This window comes from Aptenodytes patagonicus, chromosome 2, assembly GCF_965638725.1.
Source record: "Aptenodytes patagonicus chromosome 2, bAptPat1.pri.cur, whole genome shotgun sequence".
NCBI classification, from domain to species: Eukaryota; Metazoa; Chordata; class Aves; order Sphenisciformes; family Spheniscidae; genus Aptenodytes; species Aptenodytes patagonicus.
This window is the reverse complement of record NC_134950.1, coordinates 24,770,675-24,787,536: the sequence shown is the minus strand read 5'-3', so window position 1 is coordinate 24,787,536 and position 16,862 is coordinate 24,770,675. Positions and strand designations below refer to the sequence as shown.

At 40.3% G+C, this 16,862-nt stretch overlaps 1 protein-coding gene across 4 annotated transcripts in view; it reads right to left on the bottom strand.

The window, feature by feature from the left end:
* STK3 (serine/threonine kinase 3) overlaps nucleotides 1-16,862 on the bottom strand; it is a 151,984-nt gene that overhangs the window by 120,299 nt on the left and 14,823 nt on the right. The gene's annotated exons all lie outside the window — the stretch shown is intronic.

Here is a 16,862-nt window from a genome sequence, read left to right as displayed (position 1 = left end):
CCAGCAATTTACAAATTAGAGAGGATGAATTAAGAGCTGCTTTGCAAGAACAAAAAAAAAAAAAAAAAAAACCACCACACACAAAACCACACAAAAAACAAACACCACACCAAAAAAAAAAACTGAACAAAAAGCAAGGGATAAAGGTGTGCAGAAAATAGCCAAATGATTATTTATCACAAAGCTTGTGAAAAGTATATTCGTCAGGGATAGCTTGCTACTTGTTATCTGTAGGCAAATGATATAGCATGCAGAAATACAAACACCCCAATGGTTCCCAACTAGTTTACAGAATTTTACTGAAGTCTGTCAAGTAAGCCATTCCTTTTAAGGCTAGTGCCTTCATTTTATATGGAATGTAGGTAAATGCTAATTTTTGAAAATAAGTATTTCTCACTCTGGCTGTGCTTCATACTGACACAAAGCTGTAGAACTACACCCACACAGATGTGCCCCGATGACCTTCCCAAAACCCTACACAGCCCTGAAAAAGGACAACTAAGATGTCAGGGTACTCTTATGCTGGAAGGTGCCAATAACTGTTATCACCTGTTCCTTTAAACTGTAGACAATTACAGAAATGATTGAGAATGGATGCCAACCAGATGCTATGGGCTTTTTCTTACACTGTTGTTCTTTTCTTGTTGCTGACCGATGCAGAGAATGAACGCTCACTAAACTTTTGGGTTCTTTTTCAATTACCTGTATCACTCAACAATTGCTTGATGATATCCTCATAGGAAAATATACTCAGAGTGAATATATGGATCTTCAATTTCAGCCACAAATACTGTGGTTTTTTTAAATATCTACCAACAACGTTAATTAGTTTGCTGTCTATGCAAACATTTCCTGTTAGTTCTTAATATTAAGTGTAGATAATCCACATGAGCTATGCTATAATATATCATGTTACTATGGCACTATCAAGTTGTACAATTGAACTAACAGAAATCTTAACATAGCTGGCCCTGAATATATTTTATAAGACAAGCCACATTTTAGTAAGCACAACTACCACTATGTGAAGATAATGCAACATGTCAGCCCATGACTTTCAAAGTAGTTGCAGCCTGTTAATATGTTCTGGTCTCTAAAAAACATATTCCTTTACATGACATTTACCAGTGCATAATACTATCTTCTATGGCCATGCTGAATTTTTAACAGGTTTCTTTATGTTCTTTAATAACAGCATAGCCTTCAGTTACTTCTGAGAATTAAGGTAGAATAGTTGAGGCTCTTTAGGACTTTAGAGTTCCTGAAGTCAATAATACATTTTGCACAGTTACATCCAGGTCTCTTTCATATCATGTTTGCTGTTTATTTTTCAGTCAGGATGAACGGAAAGGTATTCTCAAATTAGTCAAGTAACTGCATACAAACTGAGAAACAAAATTGAAAATTTGGAGAGTAAGAAAAAAAAAATTGCAACAGGGATATTTATTGAACTCTATAACAGCATCACAAAGGAAACACTAAGAACTCTTTTGCTTGATTTTTTTTTTTAAGCAGACCAAAAGTTGTTCAGTTTTAAAGCTAAGAAAAAAAAAAATTAACAATTATTAAGCACCTACTATAAATAAAGAGGTGGTGGTGTAGACTGGGCAGTCCAAAACACTCCTCTTATTTACTACTTGAATATGCTGCAGAATTGATATACTAGCACAAATGATACAATAAGCTGCAAGTATCAACTGGCAACAAGCTGACAGATATTTCATTACCAAAGAAAATACAATACAGTAAAAAAAAAAATTAAGATACATTTTAATTTATCTGCTTCATAAACTACATGGGCTACTGAGCAAGTTATCAGCTAGCACAGTTGTTTATATTCATTGCTTTAGATCAACATAATAGGAGCACATAAGCTCCTGAACAGGTGTGATCAGAGAAAGTAAGAGCGAATCTTTCGCAGGTACCAGACCCCCTGAGAACACTTCTCAGATTTTGATCAACATTTATTCTAGAACAAAAGCAAAACACACATGCACAATTCATCCCATGTGATGCAATTTCTCAAGGATATACAAAGAAACTATTCATGCAACTGAAATGCTGTTCAATTACAATACATCGATGCTTTAATATAAGAACTAAGCAAATTAACTTAATACATTCTTAGAAATGCAAGAAACTGCAAAACTGAAGATGAATACTCTAATTTGGCTGCAACACTGGGTTGCATTTTTCCCCTTTCTCTACTTTTCCAATCCTATACAGAAATTACATAAGCAATAGCAATTCCGTCTAGTTTCAGTTTTGAAAGTGTTGGTACACATCCGCACCTCCCTCCAAAAAAAAACACCACCAAAAGCCCACAAGAAACAAAAAACCCACTCATAATCACTCTAAGCCACCAGAATGACTCAACAGAAAGGAAAAAATGGTCAGTCAGCACAATTATCTGCACTTGAGTTGCTCATAACAAGTTTTAATTATTTAATAAACAGAACCACTTCCCTATTCCAGCTTCTATCCAGTCTCATAAAACCTGGGCATGGAGCCCAAGCACACAGTTACACATACATTTATTTAAACAGCAGTGACAAGCTCCAGTCCCTTCTTTCACTGCAACCCGCAGCAGTTAATTCCCACTGTGTGTTAGCCCTTCCACTGAACAACTGTAACTGACCCTAGTTAAAAATAAACCTGTCTGCCAAATTATTTTTCCAACAAATCAGTTCCCCAATTCAATTCATGGCATAGTCAACAAGGACGCGGCAGAGTAGGAGCCACTCAAATTGGTATTGCTTTCCAAGTAAGTACATGTGTTGCTATACCCAAAGAGTCCCAGTGACTTTTATAAACCTTTCCCTATGCAAGTAGAGGATGAAATTGATGGTGGCATTATCTCCATGCTCCACAGCACAGCAGAGGCGGTAACTGCTTGCACTATGCATTCCTTGCCTGCCATTTACCTCTGAGATCTTTCAGTGTTTCTGTTCAGTGGCACGCTGCTCAAAGCCTTTATTTGTGCTACTTCTTTATGCTGACTGCTATGCTGCTTCAAAGGATTGTATGCCAGGAGAACTGAAAATGCTGTTATACACAGCTCAAATAAGACTGCTTTCCTGGCATTGCGCCACAGGAGTGAAACCATCTACCTGATCTGGAGTCAAGAAAGGAGGGACTTTCAATCAACTGTAAGATAAACTAAAGTATGGTCAGAAGGGTATCTGGAGAAAGAGACAACCCTCATTATATGAGCTAATAATTTTGTGGTGAAGTACGCTAAAACTGTGATTATCTGAAGACTCACACTACAGGCAATTTAAGCTCTGGCTATTAACAAATACTGTATCACGAATGGTTTATGACATGCCGAGTGTAACACACTCTTGTCAGAGCTTTGCCAAATCTACCCCACTTCAGAGACAATACAACGTCCTGAATCGCCAAAGACTTCCATGCAGTTAATCCTGAACATGCATCAAAAAATGACCCTGAGCACTGACAAATGTATAGCAAGATACAAGGCATACAACTTGCTGCCCGCTTTCATCCAGAAACAAGTATTATGAGAAATTGTGCTTAGAAGGTTCTGCAGAGCAGGTCTCTATTCAATATGTTATGTTCCTAAGGAGATAAATCACTAGCTTTAGTTCTTGAAAAATTAGTGGTTAAACCACATGGAGATCTTTGGATTACCTCTAGATGGAGAAGTGCTTTTGCAGCTGCATGGCAAAATCCAGCTCTCAAAAGGAGAACACCCATACCAAAAAGGTTGACAAAGAAGCTAAGGACTGAGAATCCAGCAAACCAGAAGAGAGCGAGTTCTAGAGTACTGCAGCCTGATACACCATCTGGGGACCATCAGTAAAGGAAAGCTCTAGCAAGGCTACATGTTACAAAAGTAAGTATTTAAGTAACATCAAAATACACACAGTGGTCAGAAAAGCCCTTAGAAATGAATGTTACCTATAAGAAGTAAGCAAAGAGCACGAGTCATGTTTATCAGGAACAGCAGTAACAAGGAAGCACAGGGAAAAGGGAGAACAAGCTTACTCTGCCATAAGTGTTCTGAGACACATCAATCCCAGCTCCAGATGTCCTAGATCCATCCGCTTGTGCTTCATAAAATATATATAATGTGATGCAGTCACTAAAGTCATTCCTGCTTATATTATTGCTAAACATGGCCAAGTGTATGCATAACAATACACAGACAGAATATTTAGCTTTAATGTCTTACAATGTTTAGAAGCATGCAATGAATTTCCAGCCATACTCAACAAGCCAAGAAAGTACACTCACCTTCCCTACACATAATTACCTTTTCAGAAAATAATGTACTGCCATATTGAACATTACCATGCAATCACAACAAAAAGACTTTTAAAAAAATCTTTAAAAATTATTCATTTCTTGATTTTTGTGCAATTTAAACTTTTGGTAGAACATACATCACCTATGCATACCACCAAAAACACTTACAGAAATATGAAAATCTCAAAAAAATACTTCTAAAACCACAAACATTATTTAACTATGGCAGTATGGCAGCTGAGCCATACATACACCATTTCTTCCCTTACTGGACATATAAAGCATTGTACAAAAAGCTCTAGTTACGTTGTTTCTGTAGACCAAAACTGTCTATTGCAGATGTTTTTGCACAACATTAATGGTGTTTCAGTATTTTGTATGCTGCAAAGAAGGCTAACGGTATCCTGGGCTGCATTAGACAAAGTGTTGCCAGCAGGTGCAGGGAGGTGATCCTTCCCTTCTGCTCAGCACTGGTGAGGCCACACCTGGAGTGCTGGGTCCAATTCTGGGCTCCCCAGTACAAGGGAGACATGGGCATACCAGAGAGAGTCCAACAAAGGGCCATAAAGATGATTAAGGGACTGGAGCATCTCTCCTATGAGGAGAGGCTGAGAGAGCTGGGACTGTTCAGCCTGAAAAAGAGAAAGCTCAAGGGGGACCTCATCAATGTGTACAAATATCTGAAGGGAAGGTGCAGAGAGGATGGAGCCAGGCTCTTTTCAGTGGTGCCCAGTGACAGGACCAGAGGCAAGGAGCACATACTGAAACACAGGAAGTTCCCTCTGAACATCAGGAAACACTTTTTTTACTGTGAGGGGGATCAAGCATTGGCACAAGCTGCCCAGGGAGGTTGTGGAGTTTCCCTCCTTGGAGACATTCAAAAGCCATGTGGACATGGTCCTGAGCAACCGTCTCTAGGTGGCCCTGCTTGAGTAGGGGGGTTAGACCAGATGACCTCCAGGGGTCCTCTCCAACCTCAACCATTCTGTGATTCTGTACACCAATACCTTTACAACTAAATTATTCTGTACAGCAGCATTAGGTGCATTTATGCCAATTTGAATAAATCAGGGGTGCTTGGCTGGTTTGAGTTGACTAGTCTGCATTCAAAGCTTGCATATCACCCCCAAATAAAGGAAGTCCAAAATATTTAGCTACTAAGGAATATCCAGCAAGTTAGTTGACTGTCTGAACAAAAGGTAAGTATGTGTTCCTAAGGAGGTAAATCCCTAGCTTTAGTCCTTGAAAAAAAAAAGTCCCTAAAAAATTTTTAGCTAATTAGTCAGCTAATTCCTGCTGACTGGAAGCTAGCCAACATTATTCCAATTTACCAGAAGGGCGTGAGTGAAGACCCAGGAAACTACAGACCTGTTAGTCTAACCCCAGTTCCTGGAAAAATTATGGAGAAGATCATAATGGGTACTACTGAAAGGCATTTAAAGAACAATGCAATCATCAGGCACTATCAACATGGATTCACAAAGGGAAAGTCCTGTTTAAACTAAATTGATATCCTTCTATGATAAGGTCACTCACCTAGTGGATGAAGGGAAGGCAGCAGATGTAGTTTTTTTGGATTTTAGTAAACCTTTTCATACTGTCCCTCACAGCATCCTTCTGGACAAGTTGTCCAACTGTGGGATGAGCAGGTACATAGCGCACTGGGTGAAGAACTGGCTGAACAGCAGGGTTCAAAGGGTTGTAGTGAATGGGGCTACATCTGGCTGGCAACCAGTCACCAGCAGTGTTCCTCAGGGTTCAATTCTAAGGCCAGCTGTGTTCAATAAATTTATCAATGATCTGGATGCAGGAGTTGAATGCACCATTAGCAAGTTTGCTGATGATGCCAAACTGGGAGGTGCTGTTGACTCTCTTGACAGACAGGAGGCCTTGCAGAGGATCTAGATAGACTGGAGCATTGGGCAATCATCAATTGCATGAAATTTAAGAAGTCCAAATGCTGGATTCTGCACCTGGGACAGAGTAACACCAGGCACAAGTATAAACTGGGAGAGGAGCGGCTGGAGACCAGCCCTGCAGAAAGGGACCTGGGGCTATTGGTCAACAGCAGGTTCAATATGCATCAGCAGTGTGCCTTGGCAGCCAAGAGGGCAAACCACATCCTGGGGTGCATCAAACACAGCATAACCAGCCCGTCAAAAGAGGTGATTATCCCACTGTATTCAGCATTGGTGTGGCCTCACCTTGAGCACTGTGTGCAGTTCTGGGCCCCACAATTTAAGAAGGATGTGAAGGTCTTTGAATGTGTCCAGAGGAGGACAACAAAGCTGGTGAAAGGGCTGGAAGGCATGTCCTATGAGGAGCGGCTAAGGACTTCGGGCTTGTCTAGTTTGGAGAAAAGGAGGCTGAGGGGTGATATTATTGCTCTCTCCAGCTTCCTGAGGAGGGGAAGCAGAGAGGGAGGTGCTGATCTCTTCTCCCTGGGATCCAGTGATAGGATGCGTGGGAATGGTTCAAAGCTGCACCAGGGGAGGTTTAGACTGGACATGAGGAAGCATTTCTCTACCAAGAGGGTGGTCACACACTGGAACAGGCTTCCTAGAGAGGCAGACGACGCTCCAAGCCTGTCAGCGTTTAAGGGGCAATTGGACAATGCCCTTAACAACATGCTTTAACTTTTGGTCAGCCCTGAAGTGGTCAGGCAGTTGGACGAGATGATTGTTGTAGGTCCCTTCCAACTGGACTATTCTATTCTATTTTTTACCCTACCATGAGCATAGCAGTTAACCCCATTTGGATTTTACAATACATTCCATCATTCTAAGCTTGTATTAAAAGGGCATATTCCTGAAGACAGATTACCTAAACGCATCAACGGCTTATGTCTTCATATACACAAGATGTGAAAAAATGTTTTGTTGGGAAATATATATTTTTTTTTTTTTTTAAACACAAGAGACAATAGATAGCTCTTTTTTATATCATATAGAGACTAGTTGGCACATAAATTATGTAAGCCTGATGCAATTTGGGGGAATAGATGAGGCAGATACACTTTTTAAGCCTACCAATTGTTGGAAGCAACAAGGGACCAAAGTATACAAAAACAGTTCCAAAGCTCCTCCAATTCTTCATTTATTCACAGTCTTACAAAACCACAAATAAACTCTTAAAATCCACATCAAAATAGTTCCTAATTATGTCTCCTCCCTTCTTTACCATAAATCACAGGCTCTCCTCATAAGGATGGTTAAAAGTCACTATGTAGGTAGTGTAGTGCTGTGTCCCTGCAAGTGGCTTTCAACTTACAAAGGAAACAGTTAAGTACAGAATCAGTCCATAATGCACCTTGTCATAGCACACAACTTGCCATCTACTTAATATCCAGTACTCTCTAACAGTAGTTTGATGTTAACATACAAGTAATGTCATTGATAACTACCACACAGTACAATTAAAAGAAACAAAACTATTTAATATTTTAATACTAGGAATATGTTACAGTCAGTGTTGCTATCCTGGTCTGGATGTATGGTTCTTATACTGTACTATTCCTGATCAAGCCATATGGGTATTATGTTTCCTGCTAAAACAGTCCATTTATTTTATTCTGAGCTTTAAAACATACAGCACCATTCTTCCATCAGCATAGCATGCTCTATACCTTGCACCTTAGTATAATTTCACAGTCATTATCTTTCTACTTCATTTCCGATTTCCAGCTGTGTCAAGATCCTCATTTAAAATCCTGTGGAACATTTATCTGCTTTGTATCTTTGGCTAGTTATAATTCTGTACGCTGTGTTCCTTTGATGGGTTGGTGCTACCCTCTAAATATGAATCAGCCATGAAGTAGCTTCAAATCCTTCATCATCAAAACCACTGCAAGTTATATATTAAAATGAATGGGAATGATAAAGGTGAACAACTCTACAGCCTACATAAAAACATTAACCATGAAGCCAATCTTTAAAACAGAAATTTGGAGCAAAGCAGGTCTCAGCAAACTCAGGTGTTCCACGTCTACTAGGAGACCAGCTAATCCACATATTTACGTCTATGGATGCCATGCACAAGGGAGACTTAAGGGTGCATTTATACAGTCTATCACACACTACCTAATCCATGCAGCTGTTAGGACAAGTCATCTACAGGTTCTCTGCTCACAGTCAATCATTCTCCTTCCTGAGGGCCCCTCTGAAGGGGTCTGGGTCAGCTGAATTGCTTTAACTGCCTAAGTCCATTCCCAGCTGCTCTTTTTACACTAAGTAATACATGCACATTAAGCCTGATACTTCCAGGAAGTATCAGATCACTGCATCTAAACAGTCTGATTAGGTCAAGCACACCGGGTAAGTCCACTCTCATGGCAAATAAAGGCGCCATGGTATAATCATTCTTCCACCAGAAGCTATGAAGCTCGAACATCACTGATCTTATGATAATCACATACTTCTCCTATTCTTCATTTATGTGAAGATAAGGCTGGACTAACGAAGAGGCTGAGATGCAGGAGAGATGAGCAAATGAGCAGTGGAGAAGAGATGACAGTTACTACGATACCCTTCCAGCTTGTAATATTTGAAGTATAACTTATGAATTAAGGCGGTAAGCTTCAGAGAGAAAGAGAGTTGTTACGGTTGCAGCTCTAGCCCGAAGTCAACATTAGATTCTGGTTCCCACTGTCTGCTACAAACTTCAGTGAGACTACACTCTCCTGAAGCCACTTTTCTTGAGCTTCACTTTCAGAGCAATTACTTTTCAGACTTTTTTTTTTAAGCACATCTGCTTGCTCTGTGTGAAGACAGTGCTCTTCAAACAAAATCACAGCCTATGTCTTGAGCGAGGTACCAAATCATGACATATAAACTACCTATGATGACAAGGTTTTGTCTAAGACTTTCAGTAATTGTCTCAACTAATGGAGATAATCCCTTCTTCCTCCTATATTGTAACTAAGGGGACACCTCAATATTACAGTAATGGACGGAATAAGAACTCACTACCATAGGAGAATTACTAATTTTACTCAAGTATAACAACTTAGGCACAGGATCATATGAAGGAAGTGAGGCAGCAAGTGTCATTCTTCTTACTGAGCCCAAGTCATGCTGCATGTAAAATCATATGGAAAATATGCCACAATAAACATGACCATTCACTGCACAGGTGATGATTAGTATTGGTATTTTTTCAGATTTGTCTTTTTGACTACGTAATCCCAGTAATATAACTTTTGTAATGTTTCTTGAATATAATATGCAATAGACCCCATCTTCTCTTCTCCTTAAATTAGCATTTTTATACTGGATAACTCAAGATAGTGCTAACAAATCAGTCTTCTACCTGTAGCTTGAAAATTAATATAGCCTAGCAGCAACATAAAATTATCTAAAACATATCTAGTGGCTTGTATGGAAAACTATTTCAGGATATCTCAGGCATCTCCCAAGGTGCCTTTCAAACAGGAAGCACTTATTTGAGTTGTCACTAACAGCAGCAAAGGATTAGTGGTTTTATGAACACAAGATCCTCAGAGGAATGAGGACTACTGGGGAGAAACAAGATCTACCTGACAAAGAAAGTCAAGAGTATCTTTGCTTACTAACCTAGTGAGAAAAGCTTTTAACTAGGTTCACCAGGGAACAGAAACCAAAGCCTTCAGGTAAGTGGAGGAACAGAGAATGGGGAAGCATGTATCGGACAGTGTTCTAGGGGGGGGTTTCTCACTCCCTTTGAGAGAAAGTAGGGCAGACAGGTACATCAGAAACCTGTGCACAGAAGTATACAGCCTGTGATACAAACAGAAAGAACTGCGAGCCTGTGCACAGCTGCAGAGCTATGATGGAATTCAAGACACAATGGATAGCTCACACAACTAGCATGCTGTGAGAGACAGATGCAGGCTCCTCACAAGCAACAAGCAGGAAGGATGGGCAGGGTTGAACTCTACACAAACATGCAGCTCTGCTATGGAACACTTAAACTTGTTGAGAGTTTATAGGTCAAAATCAGAAGGCTAGCCCAAAAGATGGATGCCATCATAGAACCTGCTACAAACCTCCCAATCAAAAAGGTGAAGTAGATGAAGTCATCCTCAGCACTGGAAGAAGCCTCTGATCATAGGCCATTGATGGGGGGAGGGGGGAGGCAGGGGGGTTCAACCACCTCAATACCTGTTGGGAGAGCAGTATGGCAGGGTACAAAAAAATCCAGGAGTGAGCAGTAATAATTTTTACTGCATCTGCTGTACAGGCCCACTACAGGAGGTGTTCTACTAGACCAGCTACTCATGAGTACAGTAAGAACTCGCCAGGGATGGCAGAGGCAGCCTTGGCAGTGACTATGAGATGCTAGAGGTTAAGTTATGGAGGGAAGTGACAAAAGCAAGTAGCAGAACCAGCTTTCCAGATAGCAAACCTCAGCTTGTTAAAGGAACTAGTAGGTGAGATCCCAGGGCATGCTGCCCTAAAGGGCAATGGAACCCTGAAGAGCTGGTTGAGCATCAAGGGCAACCTCCTCAAAGTATGAGAACAGTCCTTCCTGACATGCAAGATAACAAGCAAGCACAGCAGGAGGCCATCTTGAATGAACTAAGAACTCTTGACTGAGCTAAAGTGCAAAAAACGAAGCATGTAAAAGACAAGCAGGAACAGATTACTAAAGACAAAGAAGCATTGCCTGGATACTAAGGAGCAGAATTAGGAAGGCTGAGACTAGGGTGGGTTTGAAACTGGACAGCAGTACAGAGAATAGCAAGAGCTTGTATTGGTCTATATGCAGAAAAAAAAAAAGAAAAAAAAAACACAAGAAAAATGTTGGCCTGCTGCTAAATGGGGTGGTCAATCTATTGACAAATGAAATAGAAATCTCCTAAGCATCATAAGGCTCTCAGTTGTCTCTGCCTAGTAGCAAAAGTGGAATGAGTTAGGAATTACTCTGGTAAATTGGACAAATACAAGTGCATGGGAGCAGATGAGATGCCTCCAAAGGTGCCAAGGAGCTGGCTAGTGCCAACTCAAGGCTACTTCTTATCAGCTTTAAAAAGTTACAGCAATCAGGGGATGTCCCTTACGACACCATCTTCAAAAAGGGCTAGAAGAATGATTCGAGGAATTACAGGCTGGCCAGCTTATCCTCAGTCCCTGGGATATTATGGAGCAAATCCTCACAGAAGCTAATTTCTAGACACACAAAGGGTAAAAAGGTGAGTGGAAACAGCCAGCACAAGTTTACCAGAAGGAAATCACACCAAATTAACCTGGCCACTTTCCTATGAGGATGAAGAGAGAGCTGAGGATGTCATTTAGTTTGACTTTACAAAGGCTGCTGACAGTCTCCAACAGTATCTTTTTAGCCAATCTGGGGAATCATGAAGAAGATGTAAGAGAACAACTGGCTGGACTGCTGGGCTCAATGGTGATTCAAAATGCAACCAACAGCCAGCTATAAGTGATAGTCCTCAGAGGTTGATACTAGGGTGAATACTCAACATCTTCATCAACAACCTAGACAGCGAGCTAGAACACACCCCCATCATGCTTGTGGATGACATGAAACAGGGGGGAAGCTGTCAATACACTAAGAGGCAGGGCTGCCACTCGGAGGGACCTCAACAAGCTGGAGGAATTAGGTTGACAACAAACTTGGAAGTTCAACAAAGGCAAAGTGCCACACCTAGGACAGAACTCCTCCATACCATGAACAGCTGAGGATCAATGGGGCAGGTAGCATTGCTGCAGGAAAGGTTTGGGGTGGCTCCAGTAGACAAGCTGAACCTGAGTCAGCAATATACCCTCACAACAGGGAAGGCTCACCATATGTAGATCTTCATTAGGAAAGCACAATCAGCAAGTCAGATCAAGTAAATATTCCCCTTTATTTAGCTGTTGTAAAGCCAAATCTGGAACACTGTGCCCAGTTCCAGCCTACTGTAAAAGAAATGCTGACAAACTGGAGAGTCCAGCAGTGGGGACTAGAGCACGATGTACCAAGTTGACAAAGCAAGGTTTGTCTTCTCTGAAGAAGAGTGGATATTTCAGTGCAATTTTCAACAATCTAAATGGGGGATTAAAAAAAAAAAATCCTCATAGAGGCAGACACTTCTCAGAGTGACAGAGAAAAAGGAGAATGGGCAACAGTCACAAGTTGTCACAAAGGAAGTTCAGTTAGATACAAGAAGAAAGAAGTTCACAGTGCTGCAGAGAGAGACTGTTGAATCTCCCCCTTTTCAGATTTTCAAAACTCAGCTGAACAAGGTCCTGATCAACCTAATCGAACTTCAAAGTTCACCTTCCTTGGAACAGGAGATTCAACTAGATGGCTTCCAGAGGTCCCTTCCAAATTAAAATTATCACTTATTTCAAATCAGTGGCATACTGTTCACCTCCTTCCTCGCCACCTCTACAATAAACATCCAATTTCAGAGTAACCTTTCTTTTACCTGCAGTTTTGCTACATTTCCTTCGCTTCCTCACCACAATAATATACAGCAATAAATCCATCCCAACTTTAAACACAGATTCTTTTATTGTAAAATAAAACGTATATGGAAGAAGGATATGTTGTTCTGACCTTAATGAAACTTGGCTTAATTCCTTAGACTGAGACAAATTTTATTGCCCGGATTAGAATTTTATATGCAGAGAGATTGACTCAAACTGGAAAGACATTAACAATTCAGCTGATATTTCTGGCTCTCCAAGGCAAACAATGATACGTTCTTTGAGGGGAAAGTGTGTTCTGGGGAGGCAATAAGGTTAAACTTCCACCCTTTAGTATAACAGGAATCAGACTTTGTGAGTGTTTTGCGATGCGAGGTGTATGTCGGGTACCAATGGAGAACTGCCCTGATTAAACATCCATTTAAACAGCTACCTCTGACTGAACACGTTAGTATAAATTTCTTCATATTCTGTGTTTACATGATCATTTTATTGTTTCAGCAACTTAAAACTGGCATGACCAAAAATTATATAGAAGAGGAGAAAAAAAGCTGTTGCTTACATTATGTAATTCTAACAATCTTTTCTTTGAAAAAAATCTTCAGCAGCTCCAATTGAAAAAATGAGTAACTGACTTCGAACCACAAATGCAACTTCTGCCATTCTCCTAAAAATCTCCCCAAATTTGCCTTCTGAAACTTGTGGGAGGGTGGGGAGGGAAAGGAGATCTGCTGAATATGCAACAATATGTCTGTACCGACTGGAAAAAAACATGAAAATTCTATCCCCTCCTCAACATATTATAGCCTCTCTCAGCTTTTAGCAGTGACCTGACTACAGAACGAGATTAGTAGCAGATATGAACATTGTGAAAACCAGCAAATACAGCCATTAGAAGTGAAGTAGTACTTTGTAAGCTTTCTTCCAAGAAGCACATTTTAAAAACAGAAAGTCAGTGAATTATATGATGCTAAGCATTTTAACATTACATGGCTACCAACAGTTTTAAGACTGCCCATAAAATGATATCCAACATTTTATGCACGTACCTTGGGTAATCTAGGTGGGAAACTACAGAAATCATCCAGGAAGCTAAATCTCCTTAGAACTGACCTGTAGATGTTCATAGCAATATCTGACTAGTTACTAACAGTATTTATTTTAATGGAAATATGAAGGTCAGATAAAGTTTGGGGAAAGATAATTCTGCCTTCAGAGCAACTCTTAGTATTTTGCAAATAAACACCAGACCTCAGATTACATACTGTTTTAATAGCACATACAGTGATACCTCACTGAGTAAGCGTGATCCACTAACACTGAGTCCTGTAGAAAAACGGGGAAGAGAGGACAATTAGTGTTTCACACTGCACATGTACCAGAGGATGCTGCATGGCCAATCTTAGTTCTGAAACTTCCCAACTTCTGAATGCTTTTTTGGCAGCCTTATTTGCATGTAATATACACACAATTATTTTGGAAACAGATGAACAGTGTAGCTCTAACTTGCTCTTCTTCCATGACAATTAACCAACATGTAACATGCATCTTATTTCTGGCACATAAACAACAAATACTTTTTTTCCTGAGATGAAAACTAATCTTCTTCTATGAACTAATTTCCAAGCTGATGGATACAGTTTTACTGCAAGGTTGCAAGAAAGGTCTATCATTCTGAGATTCAGACACCATAACCCATTTCTGAAGGAACCTACAATGCTACTCTAAAGAACTAAGGAAAAATAATTCCTAAAAACTGAGATAATGCCACCCAGTGTTTATGTAACAGTCAATCATTCACTGCCATAATAAGGATTTTTTTGGACAAGCACTGAATAATCTCTGTGCCACACTGCAGAAGCTAGAATAGACTACCTTGGTTTGTAAGGCTAGACATGGAATAAGGCAACCAGGACATTTGGGATCAACTTCTTTCCTCTGCTTCCTCAGTTTGGCTGTATAGAAAAGTACTTGAAGAGTCTTGGCTTAAAGATCAGTCTCTGAACTGTAACACAGCTGACTAGCCCATTGATTCAATTCACCTCCCAGAAGGCTTACCAACAGAACATGGTCAGCAGCATATCCAGGATGGACTTGTCCATTGCCATAACTTCTGGCTACCAAGATCAGTTAAACAAGTTAGCCAGTGCAGAAGGAATTTCAGTCTTTGTGTAGGGACTGGCTGGCTACTAATTAATCCATGTGGGCTCAACTGAGGAAGTTACACTGTGATAGATGCTACTTAAAGAGAAAACATAAGAGTTATTACGCCTTAGATAACCAATTTACAGCTACAAATCACATGTACTTTAGTGCAGCAAAGGCCCACAAATTAAAACTATTAACTGAAATTACTGAGAAACATGATTGCTTAAAACTGCAAAATAACATTCTTATGAGCAAAGTGCCTTTAGTCCAGAGAGGTAACAAAGGTCTGCCCTGGACCCCCATGGCAGCATATAGAGAAAGCAAAACCAGGAGGACATTCAAACACAGCATCTAGAGACACAGATACACTATTCATTTACATTACTGGAGCTTAAACACATAAAAAAAGTGATTTGCTAAGAAAACATGGCAGAAGATAATCAATAAGAATACACGAGGCAATGTATATGTGACTGGTAAACAAATTGGTATGTAAAGGAAGTCACAGTTTAGATACAAGATGCAGGACCTTTGGACCCAACAGCACACCACCTGTATGGTACTACATTGCTACACTTGTCACTTACAATACTGTCCCAAATAAGAAGGTCTGTCTCATAAACCCACTGCATAGCTACTACGTGGTATACTACAATCAACTGAATTTGGTCCCTGGAAGAGACAGGATTAGAATGACTCAGTTAATCATGATCAGTGGATGAGCAAGTGCACCTTAAATTATCAGTAGAGAGGCAGGGTTGCTGGTGTGCCGATACTCCAACATGTTAATAGCAGCCAGCAGGACTTAAAGTATTGCTCCACATTGTAATTATCTCATTCTATTGCAAGCTGCCACTGAAAAAGTCAGTCTCATTCCTTCTTTTCCCTCTGTTTCCCCACTGCTTACTCCTAACGTGTCTCTTGCATCAGATCAAGCCACTGTGCTGCCATAATAAGTCTCGAGCTAGCTCACGAGGAGGTGGGGAGGATAGACTAGAGAGGAAAACGTTCCGCCATCAGATCATCAAGCTTATTCAAGATCACCCTGCAGCCACACAATCACTGCATCCAAGGCACGGAAAAGGCAGAAACACATCATCCAGGTTGGAGGATAACAGTGGAATTGCTCTTTTCGGCAGCAACCCACAGTTTGACTGTATAAGATACACGTACCTCCCAAATCAGTCTCTGAGAAAAGCAGACAAAACTAAATATACAGCCTTGTTGCCTTGGACTGATGAACACTACACCTCAGATGAGCTAACAGGCATCATAGGCTTGCTCCAGTGCTGATCTGCCTGGCACACTAGAAAACTCCAGGGCAGAATTCCAGAGGTTGATTTAACTTCAAAGTAGTGGCTTGGGCCTCTTGGACAAGAATCTGCTCTTGTCAAGCCAAAAACCTCTCTATATGAACAGACACTAGAAAATTTCCTTAACTTTGAATTCTGCTTCCCTCATTTTTGGTCCATTAGAGCAAAGCCCAGTATTGTTCACTTTCTAGACAACAAAGCTTTTGAAGTAGAGGAAAAACAGATACAGAAAAAAAATCAGTAAATTCTTAGTTTTAGAAATAAACAACAAGGGCAAATGCATAGTAATGTCTCCTCCCCAAATATAAGGGGACATCCACCTTTTCCTATGACTTATTTTGATATGATGATCCTAATGACCATTATATTAAAGTAAGGGTTCTTACTTCAACTCTCTCTTCCTCAGTTTCTTTTCCTTACATATGGAGAAGCAGGAAGTAAACTTTTCCTTGGCCCAGTCAGTCTTCATTTGACAAATTAGGAAAATTACAGAACACATAACCCTTTGTGTCTGGGCCTATTCAATAAACATCCTGACAAAAAAAAAGAATCAATTCCCTCCTCACTTCCAAGTGAAGACATTTCTTTTTTTTCTTGTGAAAAGCACAGCGAAACCACTTCTTGTTTCCATTAAAAAAAAAAAATTAAGGTCACCAACAGAATGCTGAAGTACTTTAAGCTGCCTCATTCCAGTAACACAGTCACAAGCTTTCCATCACATGGT